The sequence below is a fragment of the Chinchilla lanigera genome, unplaced genomic scaffold (assembly GCF_000276665.1).
Source record: "Chinchilla lanigera isolate Chin_1 unplaced genomic scaffold, ChiLan1.0 scaffold00072, whole genome shotgun sequence".
NCBI classification, from domain to species: Eukaryota; Metazoa; Chordata; class Mammalia; order Rodentia; family Chinchillidae; genus Chinchilla; species Chinchilla lanigera.
In genome coordinates this window covers 10750720-10766116 of record NW_004955473.1, presented here as the reverse complement: position 1 = coordinate 10766116, position 15397 = coordinate 10750720, and the positions used below count along the sequence as shown (strand labels likewise).

At 40.9% G+C, this 15397-nt stretch overlaps 1 protein-coding gene across 1 annotated transcript in view; it reads left to right on the top strand.

The window, feature by feature from the left end:
• Window positions 1-310: 310 nt before the first annotated feature.
• Window positions 311-15397, top strand: part of Stag2 (stromal antigen 2) — a gene marked incomplete in the record, with an annotated part of 145543 nt that continues 130456 nt past the window's right edge. Inside the window, 1 exon segment of the mRNA XM_013523060.1 lies at window positions 311-732.

Sequence of the window (15397 nt, the reverse complement as noted above, 5' to 3'; positions counted from 1 at the left end):
GGACGGCCGCCTCGCGCCCGCGCCCCGCGCCCTCCGTCCTCCCGCACGCCGCTGCCCCGCACTTCGGAGCAACTTCCAGCCCCCCTTCCGCCCTACCTCCTACTCCCAGAGTGGCTTTCTACCGCAGGACTCTTCTCTTCGCCTACCCTCGCGGAAGACTGCCTCCTCCTTCCCTCGCCCCCCTCTCCCTCGGGGCTCTACGGAGGACCCCCCCATGGGTGGCCCAAAATGGAGAACGCGGAGCAGCGCAAGATGGAGGCTCCGCTGCCCTGTGTAGCGTTAGGTGTAGGTTTCTGTTCTCCGGCAGGCTCTCACGCCGAGGAGAGCCGGAGCCGGAGGTGGGGTGGAGTGCGAGCCTGCGGGAGGCAGGCCGCGGAGGCCGGGGCTGGCGGGGAGCGCGGCATCGTGGCGAGGGGAAGGAAGGGAGCAAAATGGTGGTGCTGGCGGCGGGGGGAGGGGAGCGGCGCGGGCTCGCCTGTGTCTATTTGGGCCTCGGACCGAGGGAGGCGAGGGAAAATCTACTCCGATCACACCCCTCCCTCGTGCCCCCTCCCATCTCGCGTCCCCTCCTCCCTCCCGCCTCCCTCCCTTCCTCCCTTCCTAGAGAGGGAACAACATTCATGTGACGGGCCCCTCTGCTGCTCCCCCGCCCCACATCCCCGGCGCGTGGTGGGGAAGCGCTCGGAGAGCGGTTGGCATCGATCTCTTCATCCCTTCCGAGGCCCGACTTCGGTCAGTTTTCGTAGGGCACCAATTTTCGAAACAGGCGGGGGGCTGGCGGCGCCGGCCCCCGCGCGCAGCCTTTGCCCCGGAGGGGCCCTGCCGGCCTGGCATGGGCGGAGGGGGGAAGGGCGGGAGTGGAAGGCTGTTTGTTGGGGGGTTTTGGCGCCACTTTTGTTTTAGTTTTAGTGCTGCTTTTCGTTCCCACCCCCACCGCACGTCTTTCTCACGGCACGGACTGAGCCGATCGTGCCCCAGGTAGGCAGCCTCGCTTTTTCCCTCCACACTTTTATTCTTGCTTGAGGGCGACTTTCTCTTTTCTTCTATCGCGCACCGAGCTCCGAGGACGGCGATTTGAGGAGGAATAGGGTCGGATGGGCCCTGGGAGAGAGAAGGTGTGGGAAACAGCATCAAGTAGTTCCGCAAAACTTTGAGCCCCGTTCCCATTTTCTTCTGGCCTAGGATCGTAAACGTATTGTTGATTTCGGCCTTTTTTTTCCCTCCCGTCGCGAGAACGTCTTCTTTTGCCTTTAGTTTTTTTATAAACCGCTGTACTTTCGACATTTAGTTTCTGCTCTTCCTCTGTGTATGTAGCATTTTATTTTTAATTCTCTACTGGAATGGGTTATCGTGTGATTTTTTTTTTTTTCGTGCTTCGGTGTTCGGCTTTAATTTTTAATTATGGCATTACTACTTCCCTCCGGTGTGTGAGACTTTCTTCTCCTTGGCCTAGGATGTTTTTTATATTGTTGCCCACCCCGTCACTCTCCCTCCTTTCCCTTGGCTATAGTTTTTAAATGGAGGGACGTGCTTTTGGATTAAATGGTTATTTATAGGTTACGTGATAGATCTACTGGAAACTTTTGATCTGTGGGGCTAGGTTTAAGTAACCCAGGAGCTTGTGTTGGTTTGCAATGGTTCCTTAAAATGCGCGGGCCGCCTCCCCGCCACCCCCCCGAGCCCCATCTTCCCTTCACGCCGGAGTGTAAATTCCATACCCCTTTTCTCCCACGGACCGCCTTATTTCACGGCAGCCACACCCTGTATTTGTCTCTGTGGATTGGACTCATTATCAGCTTAATTTAGTGACTCTTAAACCACCATGATGGGACTTGCTAGAGCACGAAGCTTCCTTTCCTGTTTAGTCCTAGTGGTTAGTGTCGAAAGAGGAATGATCGAGGTTTTCTTGATGAAACCTGGTGCGGTCCAGGCTCTGCCTTTTTTCTGTTGTCTTTTTCCCTACTCCGGGCTGTTGGCGGTGTCAGCGCCGCTGCTGGGGGCGGGGGGTGGAGGGGAGAAAGAGTCGGGTTACCGAAGTGCGTCATTCCTGGCTCTAGCAGGGCCTGCTCCGGAGCTGCTGGTGTTTGTTACTGTCCTCGCAGCACTTTCCTGCCAACCTTCTCTCTCTGCGCATTGGTTAGAAGCAAAAGCAGGAGGCGGTCTCCTAATTCTGTCTGTAACCTAGCGTGTTGCGTTTAAGGGTATATGTGAACTTATTTTTTTAAAAAAAGGCTCTGGAAAGTGGATACATTGCGGCTTAATGACGTGCAATTCAGGTAGTTTAGACTTGCTTTCATATATTTTTGCAATGAACACTGGGGTTAATTTTGAACGTTTTAAGCCACTTAGGTTAAAATGCCTGGTTTTCTTTCTACGTTGATATCAGTCTATAATTAGGGATCGGAAGGACCAGTTAGAGCATAAGTATTCAGCGATTTTTCAAGTGATTGAATTGCAATTTTATGGCACATTATGTTAAATAGTCTTTTTTTCATTTCAAGCTAAGATGTTACGTGAATGCAAGCTAATTGCGAATGGTTTAAGTTCTTTTTCACCACGTATTCCTATTTATCCTTTTAAGTGTACTTTCAAATGTACCCATTGGGTCCTGTGGACTTCATTAAAATTCTTAAAGATGGTTATTTCTTTGTTTTTAGCTGAATTCTTAAAGGAGTTTATTATCATATCTAAGAGTTATGTAGGGTGCCTGCGCAGTTATATTGTTGCATTTTTGACTTAATTTGTTAGCCTGATACTTTTGGCTACCTTTGGGTTTTTCTCAGTGTACTTACTCAGCACAGTGTCTTCCTCTTCCTTTTTGAAGATAATATTGAGGGGAAGGAATAGATAGGAGGCAGGGATGAAACAAAAGTAGCCTTGCGTTGATAATTGTAGCTGGAAGTACAGGAGATCTCACTGTTACTTTGTACTTTTATGTGTGCTTGAAGATTTCCTTTCTTAAAAAAAATTTCCGAATTGTTTTGCAATCTTACTGTAATGACTTGTTTATATTTGGATATCACAATTATTTACACGGGAAACAGCCTTGTACATAAATACACAATGTGCAACACAAACTTTCCAAAAAATGCTTTAACTGAACTAGTGTAGAACAAACAAATTTTTATAAATTGATTGATTGGACTGTAAATGTTTGCAACTTAGTCTGAAAGTGCTCTAGTTTTCCTTTCCTTTTAAATCCATTGAGAATAGGAATATTCCATTTGCAGATTTTAAAAATTCTGCTCGGTGTCTTATTTCGTCAAGTTGGAGTTAGAATGAGTCAGTATGAAAGGGATTTACTATTAATAGGAGGGGCTTTGGCATTTGTAGTGACAGTGGAAGGAATTGGGGTTCCATAGGGAGCATTCCTGGTAGGAAGATCTAGGTAGCTGAACTCAGTTTCAGCACATGGTTAATGACTGGGTAAAGAAGCGGATTGGGAAATAAATGTACTTACTAGCCCTTCCTTTCCTCTGTGAAAAAAATATAGTATTCTAAGGTATCGGAGACTGGCAGGGAGGGTGGAGGGGGTTCCTTTTTTTAAGCGGAAATGAAATGAGTGTTTACATTTTAAAACAATTTAAATCAGCCCCCTTTTGAGTGAACTGGTGCTAAGACTAGTTAAAAGTTGATATGCAAACTATTCAAATCATTTCTATAAAGAACATTCTTACCATTACCCATTAGCAGTAAAAGTGCATTGCAATTAAAGCCCTCCATCTCTTTAATTAATATATTTGTGAAGTGTTCTTAAGGTCTAAGGTAAATGCCTTATTTTTTATAGTTCTGCATTGTTTAGTGTCAGGTTTATTTTTTCCCCTGTGAAATGTACTTTTGAATGTATGTCAAAGTTCTGAAGGGAGTCAGAAATATTGGATGTTTAATTTTTATGTTTGGTTAAGATGTTTTCCAGTCTGGGGACATATATTTCACATCTGGTAACATTAGTAAGAGTATTTCATAATCATTTCAGCTTTAGAAGAATGTTAAAGGAAGGCAGATTACATATTTCAAATTTTTATTCCTTTGCAAATATTCTTAAGTAGATGATGAAGATTGTGGCATCACGTTTATTTTATTGTGGTGAGGTAAAAGCTAAACTACTAAACCAAATTATGAGTTTGGTAACTTTGAAGTTTATTTAGCTTGGTTTTTTTTTTTTTAATTTTTTTATTTTTTTGGCTTTTTAAAGACAGAGTCTTGCTGTGCAGTTCAGAATGGCCTTCAAGGCATTGGATAGCCCAAGTGAGCCTCCTGCCTCAGCTTCCCAATTGCTGGGATTATAGGCATGTGCCACCATGCCAGACCAAGTTTTCATTTTTTAAAGTTCACATACTCCAGATTTTTTTTGGGGGATGGGGACGCTGGGGATTTAACCCAGGGCCTTGCACATGCTAGGAAAGTGCTGTCACTGATCCACACCCCACCCCTTTTCTTTGTCTTTTTTTTGAGACGTCTCATTCTGCAGTTCAGACTGGCCTTGAACAGACTTTGTAACCCAGGCTGGTCTCGAACTCGCAATGATCCTCCTACCTTAGCCTCCCGAGTGCTGGGATTACAGGCGTGCGACACCATGCCTGGCCCCCCCACCCCTTTTAAAAATATTTTTTATGTTGAGACAGGTTCTCCCTATATAGCCTCGGCTGGCCTCAAAATCTGTCCTCCTGCCTCAGCCTCTGGACTAGATGGGATTATTAAGAAGTGCCATCATGCCCAGCAGATTTTAATGAAATTCAAAGTTTTGTTTTGTTTTCCCTTTTAACCTTACTGTTGTTGGTCACTGGAGGACCTGTGAGTTAAATTGGGTAGTTGGAGTAGGGGGCAGGCTCAGGCTCGGATCTCATCCTTTGGGAATACAGTGTTAGATGTGAGAATATGTTATGGACAGTTTAGTAATGCCTAATATTTTGCATATTCAGCTGATACTGTCTTGTGTGGGAAGGTAGTACACAATGAATAGCATGTCCTTTTGGCTATTGCTTCTTTATAATAGATGGAAAACTTCAGTTTTTGATGTTGCAAGTTAACTTTTGTACTTAAATTTACATTTTACTCTAGTGGAGCACTATTTTGGGAGCTGGGAGAATAGCAAAATAAAGGGATAGTCCACTTAGTGATGAGCATTAGTATATATTGAAATGTGATTACTTGTTGGAGAGTAAAAAGGAACTGTAAAGTTAGAGCTCTTTTCTTGTCTTTTGGAGATAGGGTCTTGCTGTGCAGTTGGCCTCAAACTCACAATGAGCCTCCTGCTTCAGCCTCCTGAGTGCTGGGATTACGGGCGTGTGCCACCACGCCTGGCTTAGAGCTGTTTTAAACGTTTTTTTCTTTTGTGATTTTCTACATTTGATACCTGTTTATGGCTTTTAATATTCCCTATACTTTATTTAGGGAATATTTTAATATTCCCTATATTCCCTATATTTATTTCATTCAGCTATCATAAATGTTATTTAGTGCATGTTCTGTTTGGCAAAGATACAAAGGAATAAAATTGCTTCAGTTTTAAGTCTCTTGAATTGCCTTATTTCAAGTACAGAGGATTGAACCCAGGGCCTTGATGCATCTAAGGAAGCACTCTTCCACTGAACTTCATCTGTGACCCCTTTTAATTTTGAGACGGTCTTGCTAAGTTGCGCAAGCTAGATTTGAACTTGGAATCTTCCTGCCTTGGCTTCATAGCTGAATTGGGATTTTAATGTGTGCTTACTATAATTCTTTGATACCAACCAATAAGACACCAAGAAGGTTATTGTTAGTCAAAAGATTATTGAAATTATTTTACACACCTGCCCCCAAAGAGAGGATGAATAATGTGAATGGTTTGTTTTTTAAAAATTTTCATTGAAAAAAAACATGACTAGGCTAGATGAGACAAACTAGGGAGATTTCTGTAAGTTATGGATAACTTCATGTAAAACTCAAAGGTGAATTCCTTTTTTCTTTGCGAGAGTCTTGCTGTGTAGTGTAGGCTGGCCTTGAACTCACTTTGTAGCCCAGGGTGGCCTTGAACTCGGTGATCCTGCCTCAATTTCTGAGTGCTGGAATTACAGGTGTGCACCATCACGCCGGGCTCTAAACTTCCTTTATAAAAAATAAGTTAGTTGAATGGGGTAGTGAGTTCTTTCTACACTTTTTTTGCAGGAAGAACATTTGTTGTAATAGGGTATGACCTGTAATTTCTTGAATCCTTACATATTTTATTTTATTTTATTTTATTTTGAGACAAAGTCTCACTATGCAGTTCAGGCTGACCTTGAGCTCACTTTGTAGCCCAGGCTGGTCTCAAACTTGCAATGATCCTCCTGCCTCAGCCTCCCGAGTGCTGGGATTACAGGTGTGCGCCCCCATGCCCGGTTTGTGACTCAATTTGAATTAAAAATTTAGGTAACTGGACAGGGTAGCACACATCTCTAATCCCAGCTATTCTGGAGGCTGAGATAGGAGAATGACAAATTTAACTCTAGACTGCATATTTTAGCAAGATCCTGTCTCAGAAAGGTCCTGTGTTCAATCCCCAATATTGACCCCCAAAGGGGTAAAAAAAATCTCTATGTTAGTGTGTTTTGTTTTCTTTTTCTTTTTTTTTTTTTCCTTCTGGTACCAGGAATGGAATTCACGACCTTGAGCTTGCCAGGCAGGCGCTGTGCCACTGAGCTAAAGCCCCAGCCCCTGCTTTTTCTTATTATAGTTCATCTTTCACCTTACTAAGGTTTGTTTTTATTTCTTCCAGATGAGAAGTAGTTAATGTCATGGCCCCAGATTGTTAGGTTCAGATAAGTACCTTGATCTCAGTTTTCTCTTGTTTTTCTTCCTTCCTTCTTTTTGTAAGCTATAACTGGGGTTTTTCTTATCTGAAAGAATGGTGGGTGTTGGAATTTATTTTGGTTTTTTTTTTGGTATTTTGGAGACAATGTATCACTATGTAGTCTAGGCTAGCCTTGAATCGGTTATGGCAGCACAGGTTGGCCTTGAACTTGTGATCCTCCTACCTCTACCTAGTGCTGAAATTACAGGTGTGCACCACCATGCCTGGCTCTGAATTTTTTTTTTTTTTAAATCTAAGATAATTAGTGGAGAGGAGTTAAAACTGCATATACTGTACATATTAGTGTTTTTATCTCCCTGAGTACTGGGAATTGAACCCAGAGCCTTGATGTATCCAGGCAAATGTTTGACCACTGAGCTATATCCCCAGCCCTATTTTTATTTTGGGATAGTGTCTTACTAAGTTGCCCAGTGTGGCCTGAAAATTTTTGATCTTCTAGCCTCAATCTAGCTGGGATTGCAAGCATGTACCACCATGCCTGCTGTATAGTGCTTTTCACTTAGCAATAATCGCGCCTTGGATAAACCTCATTGGCTACAATACTGCCACTGTGCAAAGCTGTATAGTGCTTTTCATAGCCATGAGTCAAATTTATATATTTATGTTGACCATTTTATAAGCTTCATCCTTTAGGAAGGTTCTCCCAATGGTGAACATCAGTCTTGGAGATGCAAGCTTGTAATCCCAGCACCCAGGGAGGCTGATGCAGGAGGATTGCAAATTTGATCCCAGCCTGGGCACCTTAGTAACTTAGTCAGACCCTGTCTGAAAAAAATGAAAAGGGCTGGCATGTTGCTCAGTCCCAAGGCCCTGGATTCAGTCAGTCCCCAGCACCCTGCTTCCCCAATGTGAGAAGTGAAATGCCCAATTTTATTTGTAAAAAGGAATGCTCTGGGAGCCTTGTTCATTGTATAATTAAAACTCTTTCATAAAAAGTCATGGAAAGACAGTGACTAAACTCTTGCTATGTTCCAGACACTTACAGATTTATATGTATTAACTCAATCTTGATAACACTATGAGGTAGGATGACCATGTGATTCATTGTTTAAGGCAAGATACTTTAGAGAGTGAAAGGGAGCACTAATCAGATAACATGCTGAGGTAATAACATAAACTAGGATTATCTCAGAGAAACTAGCATATATTATGACCCTAATTAATACCCCCTTTTTCAGAAGAAACTGAAGCATAGGGAGGCCAGGTAACTTGCCCAATTAGTAAGTGGTAAGAAGGGATTCAAAACTCCTACAGAGATTTCTGAGGTATTAAAATGATTTAAATTACTTTAAATTGCTGTATTGTGATAGTTTGCTTATTTTTACTTTTTTAGAGGAATTTTAATTGGTATAGGGTCAGTAGTAAAAGACAATAGAGTGCTTTTTTTTCTTTTTCTTTTTAGAGACAGGGTCTCACTATGCAGTTCAGGATGGTCTTGAGCTCACTTTGTAGCCCAGGCTGGTCTTGAACTCACAACAATCCTCCTGCCTCAGCCTTCCACATGCTGGGATTACAGGTGTGTGCCACCACGCCCAGCTAGAGTGCTTTTTAAAACCCAGGAGAATTTCCAGTTGGCTTTTTTCAAGTGACTTAGACTTAGGGTGATTATATGTCTTAATGTTGAAAAGTAACTTCCCTGGGGTCCACCTAAGTAAAAGAAAACAAAAACCAAAAACACACCAAGATAACCACATCTGGGTTTATTTTCCTTATGTATTCTTCAGGTTTCCTTTACTAGTTTCTTAGATGAAAATGTAGATTGCATATTTCATGGGGTTCTGAGAACACAGCTGAAAGAAGAGAAATACTTTGTGACTAGGGTGAAGTATTAGAAAACAAAAGAAAAGGCCCAGTTTAGAGACTTACCTGAAGTTAAACTGATTCTGTAATGTAATTTGAGGGTTATGTCTTGTAGAGATTGATGTGTCATTTCATAAAATCAATAGTCCTCTTGGGGCTGGGGATATACAGCTCAGTGGTAGAGTATGTGTAGCATTTGCTAGGTTCTGTTCAGTCCCTAGCACCACAGCAAACAAGTAACAAGTCAAAAAAAAAAAAAAAACAACCCCACAAAAACTTCTAATTCATGGTAATTTTATAATTATTTAGTGTTTCTCACCTGTTTATGTTTGCTGTGCCTCTCCCCAGTTACTAAAGGTGAATTCACTTGTGGAGAAATGATTTTGTGCCCATTTGTGTATTGTACTGCTGTATTGTAAATTATGATTTTTTTTTTTCCTCAAGTGGAGGTGAGTGCTAGAGATCTGATCTTGAGGATTTCTAGTTTTGTTTTTATATTTGGCTGTTTAAATATTTAATTCAGTAATTTATTTTTTCCCTTAGCTAGTTTACTTTTAAGGGTTTCTGATGTCACTGTCTTATCATATGACAGCCACATCATTAAGTAGACCTGTTAAGTTTTTTTAAAGTCTTTCAGTTTGTTAAAGTCATCTAGAAGAAGAGATATAGTTTGAAGGACTGCATGGCTTATCAGGTGAAGGAATTTATGGGTTAGATAGTGATTGTGGTGGACAAAAGATTATTTTGGGGAGATTTATTATATAAAATTAGTGCAGTTTTTAAAAAATGGTTTTTGGTAGTTTGCTATACAATAGTAAACTAGATTACAGTTTGCCCCCAGGGACTATTGTTACTTTGATTTTATCATCACAAAAAGGTTTCAGGTTCCTATCTTGAAAATATTCTAACTCTAGTGTTGTAGCACAAGGCTGTAATCTCAGCACACTGGGAGGCTGAGGCAAGAGGATCTTGAATTCATGGCAAGCCTGGGCAACTTAGTGATTTAGTGAGATCCTGTTGCAAAATAAAAAAAAATAGAAAAGGACTAGGAATTTACTTAGCTCAATGCAGAGGCCCTGGGTTCAATCTCCAGTACATCCAAAAATAACACACACACACACACACACACACACACACACACACACACACGGATTTCTCTGTGTAAAGAATATTAGGTTACAACCAATAGCCATCAATACTGTTTCAGTTTTTCCCCTTCCTCCCACCTTCCTGCCTTCCCTTTTGTGTGTGTGTGTGTATGTATGTATGTATGTGCTACTAAGATAAAGGATAAAGACTAGGACCTCATGGTAGGCAACTGCTTTACTCAACCATCAGTTCAGTTTTTACATAGTGTCCTTAATTTGAAATTAGTGTTACTAGAGAAAACGCTTCTCTGAAAAACCTTAGGGGGAAAATAACGACTGAGGACTTTAATGTAGTCTTGGAAAGTTTCAGTCTTTGGTGGTTAATAAATTTTTTTTTTCGTCTTTTTGAGACAGAGTCTCGCTGTGTAGCTTAGGCTGGCCTTGAACTCACTTTGTAGCCCAGGCTCGCCTTGAACTCACAACCATCCTCCTGCCTCATCTTCCCCAGTGCTGGGATTACAGGCGTGCCGGAATTTCAGGGGTTCTGGGATTACAGGCATGCGCCACTTCGCCCGCTGGTGGTTAATGAATTTAAGAATCCATTGTGATCCTATATAACTAGTAATGAGAATCCCAATTTTGTGGCCTTCTAAATGGTATTACGGTTCTGTGTAAAAGCAACAGGTGATCAGCAGAAAGTATGTTGGGGGAGTATGGTGGTGAAGGTCTGTACTTGGGAGACAGAAGCAGAAAGATTGCCTGAGCCCAGGAGTTCATGGCCAACTTGGGCAAAACATCACCACCAATTACTTTACTATATGGGATTTTTTTTTTTTTTTGTCTTTTTGAGACTTGGTCTTGCCTTTAACTCAGTAATGATCCTCCTGCCTCAGTCTTTTGAATGCTGGAATTACAGGCATGTGCCACCATGCTGGGTGTAGATGTGTAATTTTTTTTTTTTTTTTTCTGTTTGAGACAGGATCTCACTATGCAGTTCACGCTGGTCTTGAGCTCACTTTGTAGCCCAGGCTGGTCTGGAACTTGGCAAGGATCTTCTTGCCTCAGCCTCCCGAGTGCTGGGATTACAGGTGTGCGCCACCATATGTGGCGTAGATGTGTAATTTTGAATGAGAATTTAAGTGGTTTTTTTCTTTTTTTTTTGAGACACGGTCTTGCTATATAGTTCAGGCGGGCCTGGAATTCACTATGGAGCCAAAGCTGGTCTAGAACTTGTGGTCCATCCTGCCTCAGCCTCCTGAGTGCTGGGATAACAGGCATGTGCTACTATGCCCAGCAAGAATTTAAGTTCATAGGTGCTCATATTTTAGTTTTTGATTTAGGCTTCTTTGTAATACTAGGTTAAAAATTTTTGCTACCAGTGTGAAATACTTACTACATTCATTCTTACCAGTCGTAATGGTGCATGTCTGTAATTCCAGCACTTAAAAGGGTGAGGATGTAGGGTACATAGGGAGCTCAAGGCTGCCCGAGACTACAAAGTGAGACCCTGTCTCAAAAAATTAAAAAAAAAATGCGCATCTATGGGATATGCATACAATGACAGGTATTATTTGAAGTATCTTCATTTCAGGATTGGAAAGTATGATACCCTCTTCTGAGATTTCTAATTTTCTCTTTTCAGAAGCAAAGAGAAGTTTTTCACTCACCTGTCTGTCTGTTGCACTTCATGGAGACTACAATGTTACCACAAAAGTACTTTAATATCCTCTTACACTTTTATTTGGTTGTTTTTTTTTTTTTTTTGTTTGTTTATGTTTTTCTTCTGGTACTGGGAATCAAACTCATGACCTTGCGCTTGCCAAGCAGGCGCTGTGCCCCTGAGCTAAGTCCCCAGCCCCATCTTATACTTTTAATAAGGTATTTTTCTGGTCTAAATAAATAGTACTAAACATAGAAACATTAATCTTTGAGACTTTCATTTCTCTGCTAAAGGAGAGAAAATACAGGCAATACTAGCAAAGCTATGATACTTTTCCTTTGGGATGTGTCTCTCTCCATTTCCACTGCTTGTTCAGGCCAAAAGACATTCCTCAGACTTTACTCCTGGCAGAGGAATTGAGGAAGTGGTGGTAGTCACGGCTGGCAGGGAAGTACAAGCATGAAGGTATGTTTTTGAAAAGCAAATTTGTCAATGACAAATGGATTTTTCCAGTTTTTGAGTATATGTACTTTGTAGACTTGATTAAATATCAATGCATAAAGTACTGCTATTCATTGAAAAGTATTAAATAGTTGTGCTCATATTTGGGTATTCTAAATATACTTGATAAATTTCAGATGAATCATTTGGACAATATGGGATTTTATTAGGAAAGTTTCTTTAATAGGGAATTAGTACCTAATCCTTTGAGGTTAGACTGAAGCAGTTACCCAAGTGCTGCAGGAAAACAGAAAACCTAATTTGAACCAGGTGTGATCTTGCACACCTATAAACTGAAAACTGGGGAGGTTGGGACAATAGTGCAGTGGCAACTCAGTCCACAGACTTAATTTGTTCCACGATTTTGGAAAAATTGGCCATGTTTGTGTGGGAAAGATGGCTGCAGTTGTCTGTCACCTGATGTAGTATTTGCAAACAAAAACAAAATTTTGCCAAACGCTTTTGTTTGTGAAACAAATTGTTCACAAACAAAAGCTTTGTGACCTGAGGTACCACAGTATTGCTTTGAGTTCCAGGCTACTAGTATCTAGATAATGAATTTAAGGACAGCCTAGACTACGCAGTGAAACCCTGTCTCAGAAACAAACTCCCAGGGGCCGGGAATATAGCTCAGTGGCACAGTGCCTGACTGGCAAGCATGAGGTCCTGAGTTCGATTCCTGGCACCTAAAAAAAAAGAAAGAAAAGAAACAAACTCCCAAAAAACAATAAATACCCAACAAAGGAAACTTAACTTGAGAGGTAATTGTGTATGTGTATAAATATATAGCATTTAAATATATAGTACTGGCAAATATCCATATTTATTTCTTATAACCAGAAGATTCCCTTTCTCAGGCTAGAAACTTACCTTTTTTTTTTTTTTTTCCAGACAGGGTGTTGCTGTGTAGTTCAGGCTGGACTTGAAATCACTGTGTAGTCCAGTCTCGCCTCGAACTTGGCAGTCCTCCTGCCTCAGCCTCCCAAGTGCTGGGATTACAGGTGTGTGCCACCATGCCCAGTGGGAACTATGTTTTTTTGACTTTCAGTATTTGTCTCATTATGTACTGTATGTTATCCAGTTTCTCCAAAAATAATTGAATTTAAACCTTAGGTTTTCTAGAAATGTAACCCTGGACTATAATTGCATTATTAGTACTCACCTTTAAGAGTTGTATGTTAGAAGAGTGCTCACTTCATTCTAGGTGGCTAGGCAGCTACAAGCAGTTTGTTTTTTTTTTTTACAAGCAATTTGTAGTAGGCTCCTTAACATTTTTCTTTTTTTTTTTTTTTTTTTTTTTTTTGGTTTTTCTCCGGTACCGGGAACCGAACTCACGACCTTGCGCTTGCCAGGCAGGCGCTTTTGCCGCTGAGCTAAATCCCCAGCCCCCATTTTTCTTTTGTGGTACTGAGGATTGAACCCAAGGTTGCTCTGCTATTGAGGTATGTCCCCAGTTCTATTAGGTTTTACAGACAGGACTTGATAAATTCTCCAGGCCAGCCTCAAACTCGTGATGTTCTTCCTTTGAACTTCTGAGCACCTGGGATTATGGATGTGCAGCACTGCCCGGCTGCTTCTTAGCAATTAATTTTTTTGTTTATTACAACAACCGAATGGTTGAATGACTCACCCAAGATCACATAGCTAATAAGTGGCAGAGCTTACTGGTTTTTTTTTTTGGTACCAGGCATTGAACTCAGGACCTCACACTTGCCAGGCAGGTGCTGTGCCACTGAGCTAAATCCCCAGACCCCACAGTTTACTCCTGAATCTAATTTGCCTAACTCCAGAGCACTTTAGATGGGGATACACTGCCTCCCAGTGGGGTGATTTATAGATTTCGGTGATGCTTTCTTTGGAGGAAAGAAGAACCCTAAATAGATGAGACAGAGGAGGAAGTTAAACTTTACAAAGAAGCCAGAAAACTTGACAGTTAAGTAGAAGGAAAGCTTATTTTTCAACTTGAGCTGATAAAGGATAAATCATTTTAAGTCTAAAGTTGTATTAAATATGTTTTATAGTTGTAATAAACATAAATAGCACCTAAAAAGGGTTGGGTAGAAGAGAGATGATAAAAGTTGTTATTGTACTTATTAATCCTCAGTAAAGTGATATTTGAATTAATCTTAAGGAATTAACTTTTTTATGACAAACTTTTGAAGCACCATGTTATCCAAAGCATTCTTGGCATACCTTTAGGGTCAAAGATGGTATTTGTACTAAAGGACAATAATTTTTAATAGTAACAACCTGTTCATGTAAGCTGATCTAATCAGGCAATAGTATTATGATACAAGTTTGTCTTGTGTTGTGTTGTGTTCCTAATTTTTTCCCAGCCACTTAACACCCCCCCTCCCCCACGTTTTGGTGCTGGGGACAAGCCCAAGCCCAGTTCCTTGTACATGCTTGGCAAGCACTCTGAAACTTTTTTGTGTGATTTTGTTTTTTTGAGACAGGGTCTTTCTGTGTAATTCAGGCTGGCCTCGAACTCATGGTGATCCTCCTGCATCAGCCTCCCAAGTGCTGGGATTACAGTTGTGTGCCCCCATGCCCTGCCCTTGGCAAGGACTTCCACCCCCACCTTTGTCTTTTGATTTTCTTTTTTTGGTACTACTAGGGATTGAACCCAGGGCCTTTGCCTAGAACTATGTTCCTAACTCCCATTTTTCTTTTCTGCTGTTTTTCCATGTCTAGTAGCTTTATACTTTGTAAATTCACCATACAAAATATAAAAATTCTGATAGCGGTTTCCTTATTTTACTTTTATGCTTTTACTACTGAAAGTACATAACCCTATATGCTGTGCACTGGAATAGAAATAAAAAAAAAATAACCACTTAATCTTCCCCAGCAACCCTCTATGACAGGTCTATCATTATTTTCTGTTTACCAGGGTGGAAATAGAGGTTCAAGGACTAATGTTCCTAAGGACATGCACCTAGGAATTAGTGAAGCCTGGCAGTGTGACTACAGAGTCCCTACTTTTTTTTCTGAGTCCATACTTTTAATGTTACACTATCATACTGTTGATAAGTGGACATTAATGTGAATGGTTTTCTCATCCTGCAGTGTATTTTAAATCTTCTGTTTGATTATGAGCAAGGTTTGTGCATCCTTACAGAATTTCAGGGATTAGCAAAGGATTTGGCAAATCTCTGATCTTCAGGTTCCAACTGTAAATTAGGTTTAATTTACCTGCCTTATAATAAGTTATTGTAGACTTGAGATAACAATGCTTGTTCTGAGTGCCAGACACTATGCCGAGGGTTTTGCTTACATGATAGGCCTCCTGGCAACTAATAATATTACTGTTTGTTCTTTATATTGGATACTTGTTGTAATACACTACCTTTAATTCTTTTTTTTCCACTACCTTTAATTCTTTTTTTTATTTTAAAAATAAAAGGAGGAAAACATTGACAGACAGACAACCTTTTACAAAATAGCAAAAGAACAGTACAGATGATACAGAGTTACAAACAAAGTGGTAGGAAATTAACAATGCTTGTTGTATTA